Below are 16,198 nucleotides of genomic sequence, written 5' to 3'. Positions count from 1 at the left end.
GTCTTGAGATCAAATGTGAATGTATTTAAAAGTCAGCAAGTGAAGCTCAAAAGGGTAAGAGTCAGTAAATAATTAAAAATATATTTAATGACTTGTATTTGTAAAAGGTTTTACATGTTGCAAATACTTTCCTCTCCATTTTCTTTCACAACATTCATAAGTCAGTGAAATTGACATGGGTTATATTGTGATCAATTTTATAAATCAGAAAATACAGCCCTTTCAGAAAGGGCTGAGAGTCATATTAATGTATGAAGCAGACCAGCTATTAAAATTTATATCTTATTATGGCCAGTTGAGTGAAGATAGTTTGAGATCCAGCAATCATGGAAAAAGTAAATTTTGCTGTTTAAAGTCTTCAAGTAATTACTAAAGGATCAATAATTATCTTAGTCCATTTTCACTACTCTAGGCAACATTCTTGTTTATTGTTTAGCCATCATCCCTGCTATGCAGTTTAGACACGTGGTCATGTAATGGAGTCAGCATCATAGGGAGATTGGACTATTTGGAGCATTTAAAAAGGAGTAAAACAAACAACAAAAAACTAGTCTTGATACTAAGTTGCCCACCAGCCAAATGATCTTTTTCCACTCCCATCTTATGAATAGTGATTGAACTGGAAATATAGACAATCAATAATTGCCAGAATAGAAATAAATAGACTTTTTGTGATTAGTTTGTTTATCCAAATAATAATACAAATAGTGGTTACCATTTGAAAATGTTTCCTGTGAGTCCATATCTCATTTAAATCCCCTGTCTCAGTTTACAAAAATAAGAGAGAGCATAGAGTCTTATTTGGGCCAAATCATGTAAATATGTTTCTAATTTATCTCCCTATCAAGACTCTGTGGTAGATATTATTTTCTAATACATACATGGATAGTTTAAAATGCACCAAGGTTAAATTATATGTCAAATTTTTAGGAGGTAGTAGGTGTTAGGATTTGGATATATTCTCTGTTTTAGTTTCAAATCATTGGCAAGCTCTCTTTTCCTTACCTTCCTTCTGTACTTTTTAATATGAAGTTTATTAAATGATTATGCAACCATCACAAAACATTTATATAATACAAAAATGTAGAAAAGTCATCAAAGTAAATCATGGATGGTAATATACTTCACGTATTTGAGTTTGTTGGTATATGTCAGTTTCCTCAAAATATTATTGCCACAATGATATCTATATAATCTACTTAATATATTAAGGCAAATTTTTCTGAGGTATAATTACAAACAGCAATTCATTTTGTTTAGATGTACATGCACCATTTGATGAGCTTTGAAAACGTTTACAGTCATATAATCACCACCACAATCAAGTATAGAATATTTCCAGCACCCCCAAAAGTGCCCTTTTACTTCTTTGTTGTCAGTCTCCTCCCACAACCTCAAATTCCTGGCAACCACTAATCTGATTTCTGTCATACAGTTTTGCATTTAAGAGAAAGTCATGTAAATTAAATCATAAATCATGTAATCTTTTATGTCTGGATTCTTTCACATGCAATAATGCTTTTGACATTCATTCTTGTTGCTGCTTGTATCCCCTATAAATAAAAATAGTTTATTTTCATTGTTGAATCCTATTCCCTTGTAACACATACAGCAAACTGTTTATTCCTTCATCAGTTGATTGACATTTTTGTGTTTTATAGTTTTGATTTTGAATAAAGCAGTTATAAACATATACATCATATGGTTATAAAAGTATTTTCCTAAAATTGGTAGAATTTATTTTTAATGTTTCTATTGTTACTATTAATAATACAACAATTACAGTAATAATATAACAACAATAATCGTTAAAAAATACTTAGTTTATATTTGTCAGATGCCTGTTGAATGCCAGGCACCTTGAAAGCACTTGATACTGATTCTTGCTATTAATTTCCTGAGAAAATCAGTGGGGTAAATCATAATCATTCAATTTCACAGACAAGGAAATGGAGGAAAAGGGATTTTAAATTACTAGAAAATAATGGTGAGGCAATTTAATTTCATAGCATTTTATCACTGTTGCTAATGTTCCATTTTACATCGCAGTTATTTCCTCATTGTCCTGATTGCTTTTGTTGTTGGTGGTGTTCATAGTGTGAGTTAAGAATTTTAAATTGTGCATTGATGTAAATATACGTTTTCAAATGAGTTACCAGTTGAAACAATGATTTAATGAACCACTCTTTTCTCAGGCAGTATTATGATATACCAAATTCCTATTTATTGGATTTTGTTCTTTATTCTCAAAAATTCAGATGTGATATTTTGTTTTTTAGTGTTCTCTTATTCCAAGAGACCCTATCTATGTCAATGGTTGTCTGAAACTCCAACCTTTCCCTTAAAGGTCGATTAAAGTGTCAATCCCCATCCAAGTCCCTTATCATATGCATTAAAGGAGAAGCCACATGTCCCCGAGGAATTGGATGAGAGAACTGAATGAACCTCTGGTCGAAGTCTGTAATACTTAGCTGACTCTTGTTCAACGAACCTCATCTTACCTCCTCACTCTGTATAGAAGTCTATCCTTTCTGTACCCTCTGCCAAATGTTGTCTGATTATTTTCTCTTGAATTCACTTAGTGGCCCATCCATAATGTTGGTGTTTACTTTACAAGCCCTTAAACCTAACCCATTTTCTCTTACTTCCTTGACTCTAACATTTGTTTTTATGGCCCTTAGAATCATTTTTTACTAGCTAAAGCAACACCTTTGTCAACTTGACTAATCACAATTCACCATAATTTTTGTGTTCCTCACATTCTGTAAAGAACTCCTAGATTCATTTGCCACCTCCTGGAAGATAAGTCAACCAATTTTCTAAGCAAACATGCCACATAGTCATTCTTACTCTAATGCCACTGAGGGGGAGCAAAATATGCCATCCCAACATGTGTCATTTTGGCATGTGGATCGTTTTGAGCTGAAGGCAGTAGACTCAGGGAGAGCTGTTTACTTCTCCCTTAACTGCCTAAAAGAATTTAGATAGGGGGCCTATACCAGGAAGAGAACTATTACCAGAGACAACTTTTTATATCAGAAAGACTTATCCACATGGCAGGGCAAACATTTGTTTACCAAACATTTGCTATTCTCTTCTTCTTGTGAATTGTCTTCCTCCCCTTTGAAGCCCAGACGCTACCCCCTTCTATTTAGCTGGTATATGGATGGTACATAAGGCTCAATTGCCTGGCTATCTTTGAGTTTCAAGTCTTCAGGGCTCCTGTACATATGAAATTTGTAATTCTGCTGTTAATCTGTCTTATGTCAATTTAATTGCTAGCCCAGGCAAAGAACCTGGAAGGGAAGAAGAAAAAGTTTTCCTCCCTATACTGCTCTCCCACGTTGGCATGAACCATCTTCCAAGGAAATCTCTCTCAGATATTTAAGCAGGAAATAGGGTATTAATCTCCCTCTACTTTTAGTTTCATCTGTAAAATACATTGAGTTTCTATCTTTTCATGCCCTGACACTTTGAATAAGGGCCACAGAATGTGTAGCTGAAACCTGGACCTTGAAGATTATATCTTCCCTCTCCTGCTTTCCTATCTATGTCTCTTCCTATCTCATGCCAAAGAAGTTCTGTGACTCCACTTTTGTGTCTAAAAGGAAATTCCTCTGCATGCAGAACTTCCTTCCTACCCTTGTTCTAGCTAGTACCCTCTAACAGAAGCACATAATGACAGTAGGACTCGAGTGAAAAAAAAAGAAGAATCAATAGTATTCAAAAGCCAAATTGTGGCAACTTCTACTTATCATAAAATAATGCTAATACATTTTTGGCATAAGTTAAACTTTTTACCCACTTTAACACATTTAAATCAATTCCCAACTCAACATGACCCTGAAACCATGCATGCTAAATTTATCACTAAAATTGTATATAAATACATAAACTATTACTAACATTTACTGAACATTTATTATGTGCCAGATATTATTATAAGTGCTTTAAATATACTTCCTTAATTTAAAAAAAAAGGGCATTCAGATACAATAAATTTCCTAAGATTTCTTACTTAGAAGCAGTGGAGCAGAGATTTGAGCATTGTCAGTCTGACTCCACACATTGCCCTCTTAGTCACGAGCCTATACTCTATCCTGTTGGGGTGGCGGAAAATCCCCTTTCTTCCCTTCTTGGGTTCTTATGGCTGGACTAATAATAAAATTGACACAAGACCAGATTAACAAGAGAAAAATCCAGTTTGATGCGTACATATTGGAGATCACAGAGAAATGATGCTTGAACGGTGAACAAAGCAGGCAGTATATAACTATTTTACACAAAGAAACAATTAATTTGTGAGGAATGACAGGACAAAGAAGCTTAGATTTGAGGTATGTAATTAGTGAAGTAGTAAAATAGCAAGGTTTGTTTATACAGGCTTCTCAGCCAGGAATTCTCTAGTTCTGGGGACAAGGAGGCAGGGAGAGCACCTTTCACATGGGAGATTTATTTCCTGCTTTCAGGAAGAACAGACAAGAGAGTTTGAGTGCCGTTTTTACTTCTCAAGTAACTTTAATTAGTAGTAATCAGTATGCCATTATGGGATATTTTGGGATAGCCTGCCCTGGGCCCCAACGGTACTAGTGCCTAAAACTAGTATTTCCTGATTAATTGCATGAAAATGCTTGCACTCCATAAAATTATCTGAAGTCTCAGTTTTTCTGCTCTTAAGTTTTCCTATGATCCTATATATTCTCTGACCTAGTATGTCTTGTAGACACAAATAATCCATAATCAATTTATAAATCAAAATTAGGGTGAGTGGTTCTTATCTTGTAATGATATAGTTTCAATTTGGTATCAGCATAGAACTGCTGTTATAAAATGATTTGGGAAGGGTTTTCTCCTTTACCATTTTCTGAGAGAAGTTTGTATAGAAACCATATTATTTTCCTTGTAAACCTTTGTTTCTTTTCACCCAGTAAATCTATCTGGGCCTGAAAAATTTCTCATTAAAAGGTTTCCAATTATAATTTCTCTAGTAGATATGACACTACTTAGGTTATCTATTTTTTCTGGAATGAGCTTTAGTAGTTTGTGTATTCCAAGGAATTTTCCAATTTTGTCTGAGTTATTAAATATATTGGAGTAAATTTGATCATAATATTCCCTAATTATGTAATTGGTAATTTATATCTTTTCTGTTTATTGCCTGATCAGTTTGACTAAGTTTGTCAGTTATATTGATCTTTTCAAAGAGCAGTTCACACTTTAATTCCTGTAAATTCCAAGAACATATGTGTAATATCCAACATTTAATGAATAATATTATCCTATGTGAATATATATCAACATTAGCATAAAACAGAACAATGAAACACAAAAATAAGTCCCAGAGCAATATTTAGGCCAAATAGCATTTATGCAAGAAAAAAAATTCACAAACACATTATACATGAACGTACATGAATACACATATGATTTTAAATGTCTAAAAATGCGCTTCAAAGATAAAAGTTACACAACATTTTCTTCTACAGAGGAGAAAGAATAACAGAGAATTATACTGAGTATAACATGTTTAAAAAGTTTAAAATATTACAAAATCTTAATTTTGGGGAGCTGACCTCACGATACTTGACAATGAACTGTTTATGTCTCAAGGAGACATAATACTATTCTCTGGCAACCCTACTATAAAAATGCCCCCAAATATCCTTCAGTGAGCTCCACTTTGGCAGCCCGGGTTCGTGGGTTTGCATCCTAGGCGCAGATATACACCACTTGTCAACCATGCTATGGCGGCGACCCACATACAAAATAGAGGAAGATTGGCACAGATGTTAGCTGAGGGCTAGTCTTCCTCAAGCAAAAGAGGAGGAAGATTGGCAACAAATGTTAGCTCAGGGTGAATCTCCCTCAGTCAAAAAAAAAATTTTTTTAATTTTTTAGGCATATATGGAAGACAAATGTTTACCATAATCATCTCTGTATACTTTTAATATTTTCTTTCCATTCTTAGGGATAATAGCACAGAATTTAAGCGAAGTATGGAATATAAATAAAGTGGAAACACTAAACTAATCAGTGGTCATACAAAAGTTTGAAAAACATGATAAACTTAGATTTCTCTTCCTCATTGCCAACTTGTAGAATAAAACAGAAATTGTTTCTGCCTAATTTGTTAAATATTATACTTAAACAAAATTGTGTTTTTTTTTTAACAAACTATCTTATTATAAAGTTAGGGTTATAGTGGAGAGCATAGTTCCTGATGTCGTGTAGTGTAAGCTAAAACTATACCTCACAACCTATATGTTCCAGATATACAGAAGTCTCATGCTAAATATGGTATCCCTACCTGGTTTGTCAATTTTATTTGATGATTTTAGAGCAAACTGTCAAAGAATTTAAGTTATAGATAATAAAAATATTCTGGTGATATTTAAACAATTTATTTACAATTTATCTTCATTGAGGTTAAATACAAAAAAAAATGAATCTATTTATTTACCAGATTGAATGATTCTGTGAGGTAAATTCCATCATAGATAGTGGGATATAAAACTGAACAAGTTAAACATGGTTCGTCTGTATGGAGTTTACATTTTGAGGGTGATGGAGAAGATGAAGGAAGACAATAAACAATTCATCAAATACATAAAATAATTATACATTTTGAGCAGTTCTATGGAGAAAACAAATAGCACAGTAAGATAAAGCAATAGATATTAAAAGTGGGGGTGAGAGAAGTTCTGTCTTTCAAAATATTATCAATTCCGAGTGATTGGCAGGCCGAAGTGAGCTTTGTCTCCAGACTACCATGGGTACACTTCAACCGATTCTGCCCTTTGTATACTTAGGTAAATGTTTTTGAAGAACTCATATCTAGAATTTTGAAAAAGAGATTGTGAACTAAGAATTCTATAACCAGCCAACTGTTTTTGTTGCTCAAGCTTGACAGCAAATTGATTATGTCTCAAGCAGATATAATACTATTCTCTGGCAACCCTGCTATGACAATTCCCCCAAATGCCCTCCATCAGTGATAGAAAAATCAGAATAAAGAGGTAAAAAATAATTTCAGGAGGCAGTAACAGTAACTAAATATAAAGCCTGAGTCCTTTCTTAAACAATTAATTATTGGATGATAATTTACATAATGTAATAGTAACTTGGATATAAGGTTCTATACTATGTAAAGAAAACAATAGAAATAGCTGTAGGACAGGTGGAATAATATAAGGTAGTGTTAATGCTAAATATCTCATCTTGAACAGCACAGAAGTGACAGACATAATTTATTTTAAATTTATTTTTAATTAAAATGTCTCTTTTAAAAATTTACACAAAATCAGTAGACTTCTATCTATTCCTCCAGAATTTTTATGCAAATATACATGTATATATGGTTCCATATATGAATATGTGTGTGTATACATCCATTTGAGATCATCTAATATGTATCATTCTGTAATCTATCATTTCTCTATAAAATATTTTAAACTTATTTCCATATTAGCACTTTGTTGTAACTTTTTCTTAGTAATTGCACTATATATTTTTAGAATGTATTGTAATATGGTCATCCTGTGCATTTGTAACGTTTTTAGTTTTCATGTTCATCATCAATGCTATGAGCATATAAACATATGTTTGTGAGTTTGCATGATTACTGGTACAAGTGAACATGTAAAATTCTTTTATTATTTAATTATTATTTGGTTTTTATTAATTATTTGTTTTCTCTGACATCCCATTGGTACTTTTATTCCCTGATGAATACCTTCCACTGTTGCCAGTAGCAGTAATAATTATTGCCCCTATGGGGAAAAAATGAGTTCCATACTGCCATCTTGCAATGACCAAGAGGATAACAGTTATTTTTACATTCATTTGAGGAGCAGATATGGAATTTTGATCCATTCTAATGGCTTTAAATAACATGTATACTAATAATTCTTAAATTTCTATCACTGCAAAAATCTTTCTCCTGTCTCCACACTGAGAAATTAAAGTGGTTTGACGCCCCAAGATTACCTAAAATCGTCATGTTCCATAAAGTCTGACATTATGTGTAAGACAGAAGAAATATAATAAAAGAGCCTCTTTTCTCTGTCCTGTAGATCCAGTGTTTATGGAATGCAGACTGATTATACTACTGCTAATAATAACAATAGGCAGCATTCTTTGATTTTCATTGTGTGCTGTGCACTATTTTGGGACCTTTGTGTAAATTATTTTATTTAATCTTTTCAGCAACCTTATAAAATATGTAATAATTCATGCCCATTAGAAAGGTAAAGATACGGAAGTCCAAAAAGGGTAAATACTCTTTACCAAGGCCAGACTTCTGGAATTCAAAACTTGAACTCAAAGCCCAAATTCTTAACTACTAGATCCTGATGCTAGATATGTGAGTACTGTTTTATCTGAATTACAGTGGTAAATTATAGGAAAATAGACTGAAAGCCTGTTAAGTTGATTTGATTCTGTGTTTTCATTTTTTTAGTGTGCGGGGGCTATATCTTTAGTGCCCTTGTTTTACTGTGTCAATATGAAATTAAAATTAGTTATTGAATTATTATGCTGTAAGCCTGTTGTAACAAAGCTCAATATTACATAGTCCTTGCTCTGCTACTGTCCTGAAAAAAATCAGCAAAAAAAGTAAGATTTTAACATGATCTCATTTACTCAAAAATTTACTACTGTGCCCTCTCCTAATGCTGGCATGATACAAGATGTCCAACATAATTTTAGATACTCTTCAGTTAGTGGAGTTACATAGAAAAATGAAGAACTAAGCTGTTCAGTCTACATCAGCAAAATTTCTTGCTCAAAGAAAACACCTGGATAAACTTCTCCTTAATATGCTTGGTCTTAATTCCATAAATGATGGGGTTGAGAGAGGGCGGTACCACTACGTAAAGATGGGCAAGGAGGATATGTACATGGAGGGGTATATTGTGGCCCCCAAATCGGTGAGCAAAGAATGAAAAAAAGGCTGGGGTATAGAAAAGTAAGATAACACAGACATGAGAGCCACAAGTACCCAGAGCCTTCAGTCGGGCATCTTCGGAAGGAATTCTAAATACAGTACAGAGTATAAAGGCATAGGAAATGATGATAAGAACCACATCCAGGCATGTGGTAAATAGGGCCACAATCACCCCATAGTAGATATTGACTTTGATACTATCACAAGCTAGCCTGGCAATGCCCATATGTTCACAATATGAGTGACGAATAAGGTTCTTCCCACAGTAAGTAAGCCGATAAACCAGAAAAACCAAGGGGAAGCAGATGAAGAAACTCCTAATCACAGATGCAATACCCATTTTTCCAATGACTGAAGGGGTTAAAATGGTAGTATATCTTAGTGGATAACAGATGGCTATATAGCGGTCAAATGCCATGGCCAACAATATGGCAGACTCTGCCACAAAGATGAAGTGGAGGAAAAACATCTGGGACACACAGCTACCAAAAGAAATTCCTCCATTTTGGAACCGGAAGATTGCTAGCATCTTTGGTGTGGTGACTGTGGAGAGAAAAATATCCGCTAAGGCCAACATGGAGAGGAAGAGCTACATGGGTTCATGAAGACTGTGCTCAGTGAAGATCAGGAATAATAAGAGACTGTTGCCTATAGCAGCAACTATGTACACGGAACAGATGGGGATGGCGATCCACGTGTGTGCATCTTTCAGTCCTGGGATCCTAATCATGGTGTACCAGATGTCTCTAAGGTTGGTGTGATTTGAAGAGCTTGTCATCTTTTACTCTGTCCTCTGATACTGAAACCTGGACTGAAAAAATAAAGGGAGAATAAAGAATCAGGGTTATTTTATTAGGGTGAGTGTGAATCTTGGCATTGCAATAAAGTTATTATCTTAAGAAAGGATTGGTAGTCAGTAATAATTCAAGGATGATAAGCCAGAGAGGGTTCATTGAGATGAAAGTTACCCTGACTTTATAGAGCAAATACTATTGGTAATGGTAACAGTAATAACAATAATAACAATAAACATTTAATGGGTTTATAATTTGGTCTAGGAACTATGGTCACTATGTTATACTTGTTGACTTCCATCATACATGCAAGTCTCATGAAAGCTCTTGCACATCATAGTTTTCCTCCTTGTCTGACTGGTATTTCCAGTGATTATTCACACTGTCTTTCCTGGAGCTCCAGAAATAAAGTGTTCAGAGTACTGGCGTGGTCTTTTGGGGAATTTAAGACTACTAAATTAATGACAATCATTATTTTTGTAATTTAATATGAAACCTTTCATCATCAAATGAAAATACCTTGGAGAGAAAGAGAAATAGAAATCTAGACAGTCCTTGCTTTGCACAGTGTTGTATTAAGTTAATGTTGTGTATATTTGAGCCATGTTGTCCCTTTGCATGGTATCAATTTGCATGTTTCAGTTAAATCAATACTGTGCAAAGCAAACACTCATATAACATCATTCTAACTCAGCAGCGTTCTCTCTTCCACACATGTTACATTCCTCCCTCCATTCTCCATTGCCTACACTGCTTTTTCCTCACATTTATTCGTTCCAGCTTGTGTTCAAATGTTTGTCTTTTCCTTCCCTTCTTTTTTTTTCTGTTCAAATTTGAATATTATTACTGGAGAAGAGAAAAAGGCAACTCATAGATAACAAACTAACAACAAAAAATCTGATTTGCAAAACACATGCAGGAATTAAATAAGTTAATGAACATTTCTTTAAGTTCACTCTGTGTATAGTACTCTGCTAAAGAAGGAATCAAATATAAACCCAAAATATCCTCTAGTTCAAGGATCTCCTAAACTTGTGAGAATCATGAAACATGGACACAAATAACCCCTCTTCAAGTCAGATCATGATAACAACAATGCGAGATATTCAATCATATGTGTATAACACAGAAGATGCGTTACCTTTAACTAGAGGATGGTGCAAAGATTCACAGAGCTGCTGCCGTTAGATCTCTTTATCAAAAACCTTTAGGGGTCAACCCCAGTGGCCTAGTGGTTAATTTTGGTGCCCTCTGCTTTGGTGGCCTGGATTCAGTTCCTGGGCATGGGCCTACACTGCTCTGTTAGTAGCCATGCTGTGCTGGCAGCCCACATAGTAAAAAGAAGAAAAAGAAAAGAAAGAAATAGAGCAAGATTGGCACAGATGTTAGTTCAGGGCAAATCTTCCTCAGCAAAAAACAAAATAATACTTTAGGCTTTCAAGAGACTACTTGGAAAGAATAAGCAAGACAAGTAAAAAACTAAAATAAGAAATGTAAATAACTTCAGAAATCGAGTTGTTTAGCATATTGAGGGTTTAGAGGCATGCGATATATGATCAGACAAGTAGATTGCACCATGAAGATTCAGTTTTAAAAATCAAGCTGAAGGCTTTGGGTTTAGCTTTCTATACTAAGAATATTTATTATTCTACAACACTTACTAAGTCTCTAATATTGACCAAAGTTTAAGGAGAACATAATATGGTCAAAATTTAAGATTTATCTTTTCAGAGAAGTTTTTGCTGATGGGTAATATGCTTATATTTCGTTATTTCTCAATAACACACCTATATAATTCCTAATTACATATTTTGTATTGTTCTTCACCAATATGTCTTAATTTCCAGTTAGTTATGAGTGTATCTTGAGCATATAGTATAATACATTTTTTTGAGTAAAATATGGTTTAAAAGGCACCAAGAAGGATTGAAGAGAAGGAAGACAACTACTTAGAAGTGCTCTAAGAAGCTTTTACAGCAGACCAAAGCAGACCAGGAACATGGCCTTACCTATGAAAACAGTGAATAGAAAAGAAATATGTTTAAAAAAATAAACAAAATAGAGAATTCCAGTTGATTGGTTAGATGAGGGATAAATGAAAGGCAATAAAACATTGAGACATACTGTCTTGAAAACATAATGATGCCGCTAAGCAATATAAGGAATAGAGTAGGATATACAGGATTCAGAGAAAGTTAATGCAATTGTTTTGAAACTATTAATATATCACATGTCAATGGAACCACTAAGGAAATAAATTTGACAGACTGTCTCAAATCTGCAGAATGCACTGGAAAGAGATGTGGACTAGCTATGAGGCACAATCTGAGCTGTAACCTCAACCAACTAGAAACATGGTAGTGACATTTCACCACTCTGAATTCTCTATCTATATAGGTTGTAATGGAATTAGTACATAGTTATGTTCTCTTCTAGATACTCAAATCTAAAATTCAGTCATGGACCTGGGGCTCAAAGCAAAAAAAAAAAAAAAAAGGCAAAATATATATACATCAGGCTGTACATTTTAGTTCTACTGTAAGTCTATCTATTAGATTCAAAAAAAGAAAGAAGAAAAGAAAAATTCTGGGTACTAAATCTTTTCCTTAGCTGTATCTGCAACACATACTCTATTTGATCACAGTGACAGCCTTCAGTCACGTGGGTTTGCCAATCCAAAGGACACATTTTAGTCCCCATATTAACTTATATTGTTAAACTAATATTTTTGAGCATTTATAATGAGTTATATCCTGTGTTAACCACTTATATAATTTAATTCTCACAAAATACCATTTACTTATAATAATAACCTAACAAAATTGCTGCTAGTATGTTCTCCATTTCACACATTAGGAAACTATGGCATGAGTAGGCTTACTAACTTGTCCAAGGTCACACAGCTAACCTAGCAGAGATTCAAACTCAGCTCATCTTGCTCTAAAACCCAATGCTTTTAACACTTTTTCATTTGCTACACAGGAAGCAACGCTTTCTTTAAACTTGATTTTCTTTTGGTTTCCTTTTTCCCATTATATTGGTATCTTTTTACTACATTTTCACAGTTCTGAGTATTTTTTCCAGTGCTATTCTTCTCATTATTACTATTTCCAGTGTTGTTGTTGTTGTTATTATTATTATTATTCAGTGCCATTCCCATTGTTGTGTTGAAAGTAGTATGTGAAATAAAACTATTAGACCTTCACTACTGTCTAGTACAATTTCAAGGATTTAATCAGAGTGAAGTCTGATCACAGACTGCAAGATGTTGGATGTGTAACAGCTGAAAACAGCAGTGGTAAGCAACTCTTGAGAAGGCTGGCACTGAAGGAAAGAAAAACAGTAACTAGAAAGATCAAAAGGTACTGGGAAGTTTTCTTTTGAATGAAAGTGAACATGTTGGTTTAGGTCAGAGGAGTTTGGTAGTCAAGAAGAATTTGAAGCAAAAAAGTGAATAATTTTTGGAATTAAGTCTCCATCATGACAAAAGACAGTTCAATCAGGTTATTATATGGGTGCTCCGCTTCTTCCTTGGAGGAAAAGAAAAAATCAGAAAAATATTAAGGGGTATATGGAAGAATTTCAAGAGACTTATATTTGATCCAGATCTTTATAATAAAATAAAAGGCAGGGGCCGGCCCCGTGGCTTGGCGGTTAAGTGCGTGCGCTCTGCTACTGGTGGCCCAGGTTCAGATGGCGAGCGCGCACCAACGCACCGCTTCTCTGGCCATGCTGAGGCGGCATCCCACATACAGCAAGTAGAAGGATGTGCAACTATGATATACAACTATCTACTGGGGCTTTGGGGAGAAAAAGTGAAAAAAAGGAGGAAGATTGGCAACTGATGTTAGCTCAGGGCCGGTCTTCCTCAGCAAAAAGAGGAAGATTGGCACGGATGTTAGCTCAGGGCTGATCTTCCTCACACACACACACACAAAAATAAATAAATAAAAGGCAATGTTTATTAGCGTTGGTGCCAAAGCTCATGTGGAGACATCCACAAGAGATATTTGGAAAAAGTTGTCAGATACACGCAGTCCAACAAGACTCATGGGTTTGCTACTTACCAAGAAAGAAGTTTCACTAAATGCTCTCCTTTGAATTTTTTTCCTCCTTCTTCCCAACCACTTAGATATCTCTCTATCTCATACCCTTGGATTCTCATTTATGTCACACTATATCATTTCCATTTTCTTTACCAATTTAACTCCACTCTGCCCCAAATAGATAAATATTCCCCCCTCCAAAAATTAAAAAAACAATAAGTAAAAGCCTCCTGATATTCCAGCTCTTGCTGTCCTGTGAAACTGGCTTTTACACCCACTACACCTGCCTTTTGTTTAACTCTTTCTCGGTTTTAGATAGAATGAGGTAAACACCTTCTGCCCTAAATTGCTCCAAAAAGACTTTTAACCAGCAAGCTGAAAGTAAATAAAGAAAACCACACAGAATCCTGTGAGGTAGAACCTAAAAAAACTCAGTGATCTCTCTTCACCTATAGGAAATCTTACCTGAGACTGATTATATTTGGGCAACAAAACCCCAGGCGTTTTCCTTCTGCTGAACCCCATTTGTGAATCATCTCAACTTTCACAATCTGAAATAATTCTTTCTCATAGAGATTGTCTGTTTCAAGAGCCATAAACCACCCTTCAATGAACGCTTCATTGGCTCAAAAGAGCATGGTGTGGTCAGGTAGCCAGACATTCCAATTAATAGGTGACAAATATCATTTCACAAACACCAGACATGCCTCCACCCTTAGCCTGGATCTGCTTAAGCCATAGCCCTGGTCAGGTGCCATAACATCAGCATATATGGCAGAAGAAAAGTCACTGGTCCTTTCCTCTGTGCCAGGAATGCATCTAATCTGAAACCTGAGACACTTGGGGCACCCACTAAATGCAACAGTCACCTACTGTCCCATATGGAATATCAGGGTCTTGTTACCTTCTCTATTCTGCAACTGTAGACTCAACTGACACCCCACAAGATAGGCTGTCTCTTCTTGGTCTAGGTTTCAATGCTGGTCTAGGTTTCAATACCTCATGTGGGCGCATGGATTTTGTATTGCATTTTTAAAATCAAATTGTTTATACCAACAGGACCCCACACAAATAAAATATACTTTCCTATCGACTTTTATATCTGGGAGAGGCCCTAATGAAGACTATTGTTAGGGGGTTTATACTAGCCTCCAGTGAGACCCAGGAATTCCCTGGACAGGATAATTCTCCTGTATAGTAAGGCCAGATACATTGTGTGATCTGCTTGGCTCCTGCTCTGCTGGCATTGAATATTCTCAGATAAAAGATAAGACTGTTGAGATGCCAGATTAAGGTTTAATTAAGCCTAGAGAAAGCTCTGAGTCAATGACACAAATTTTTTTATTATCCTTGGACAAGAGACACAAATACGGAAAATTCAGCAGTGGGTGCAGTTAAGGATCCAAGGAAGCATCAGGCAGTACAAACAGTATTTTGTTTTTTCTTTCAGTGTCATAAAATTTTTAGATGGAAAAGGTTTCAATATAGGGATTCAACTTTGAGTTTATTGAATATATTCATAGTAAGACTCTATAAGATAAACACAAGTCCCTTTTTAACTCAAGGGACTTGATTTACCCTTAAAAAGTAGATTATTTCATGAAAACCTCCACTTGCTTTTGCGTACTCATGTGCTGCCATCAACAGTGACCAAGTTGAAAACAGTACTATAAAATTTGAAAGAAAAAAAGGCTCTTTGTAACTATTTGAGACGTAGTTGAACATTTTTAACACTATTAAATATAGGAATTTAGTTTATAATAAAATCGATATTGAGCTCTTAAATAACTTGCTAAATTGGTAAACTGTTTGAAAAGACTTAAGTGTATAAATTAAGATTTTTAATTTACAACTTAAACAAAAATGAGAATTAGATGCAGTTACAGGGACACAATAAACCTAAGAAGCAGAACATAATGGCTATGAAAGCTGGTCCTGAAGCCAGACTGCTTGAGCTAATATTCCTTTACCATCATCAGTTAATAAGATACTTAACTTACCTAGCCCTCAGATTTCTTTTCTGTAAGGTAGAAATTATACTAGTACAATTTCCATGAGGGTAAAATGAGAAAAAAAATGCAAAAAATTTTGTGTAACAGTGTTTGATACTTAAAAATCACCAATTGATTTTTACTATCAATATTAATATAATTTCTGAACACAAAAGTTAACTATAAAATTAGTGGACTGTGTAAGAGTTTACTTTTATAACTATTGAAAATCCCTTTCATTTCATGATATAAATCCAGAAGCTCTAATCTAAAAACAACATAAATTTGGGGTCAGCACTGTGGCGTATCGGTTAAGTGTGCACGCTCTGCTGCTGGCGGCCCAGGTTCGGATCCCAGGCGCGCACCAACACACTGCTTATCAAGCCATGCTGTGGTGGCTTCCCATATAAAGTGGAGGAAAAT

General features: G+C 34.8%; 1 pseudogene; it reads right to left on the bottom strand.

Moving 5' to 3' along the window:
- Nucleotides 1-8,765: 8,765 nt before the first annotated feature.
- Nucleotides 8,766-9,722, bottom strand: LOC131408733 (olfactory receptor 52Z1P-like; annotated as a pseudogene).
- Nucleotides 9,723-16,198: the final 6,476 nt, after the last annotated feature.

This window comes from Diceros bicornis, chromosome 7 (genome assembly GCF_020826845.1).
Source record: "Diceros bicornis minor isolate mBicDic1 chromosome 7, mDicBic1.mat.cur, whole genome shotgun sequence".
Classification (NCBI taxonomy): Eukaryota; Metazoa; Chordata; class Mammalia; order Perissodactyla; family Rhinocerotidae; genus Diceros; species Diceros bicornis.
This window is presented reverse-complemented; position numbering and strand designations above follow the sequence as displayed.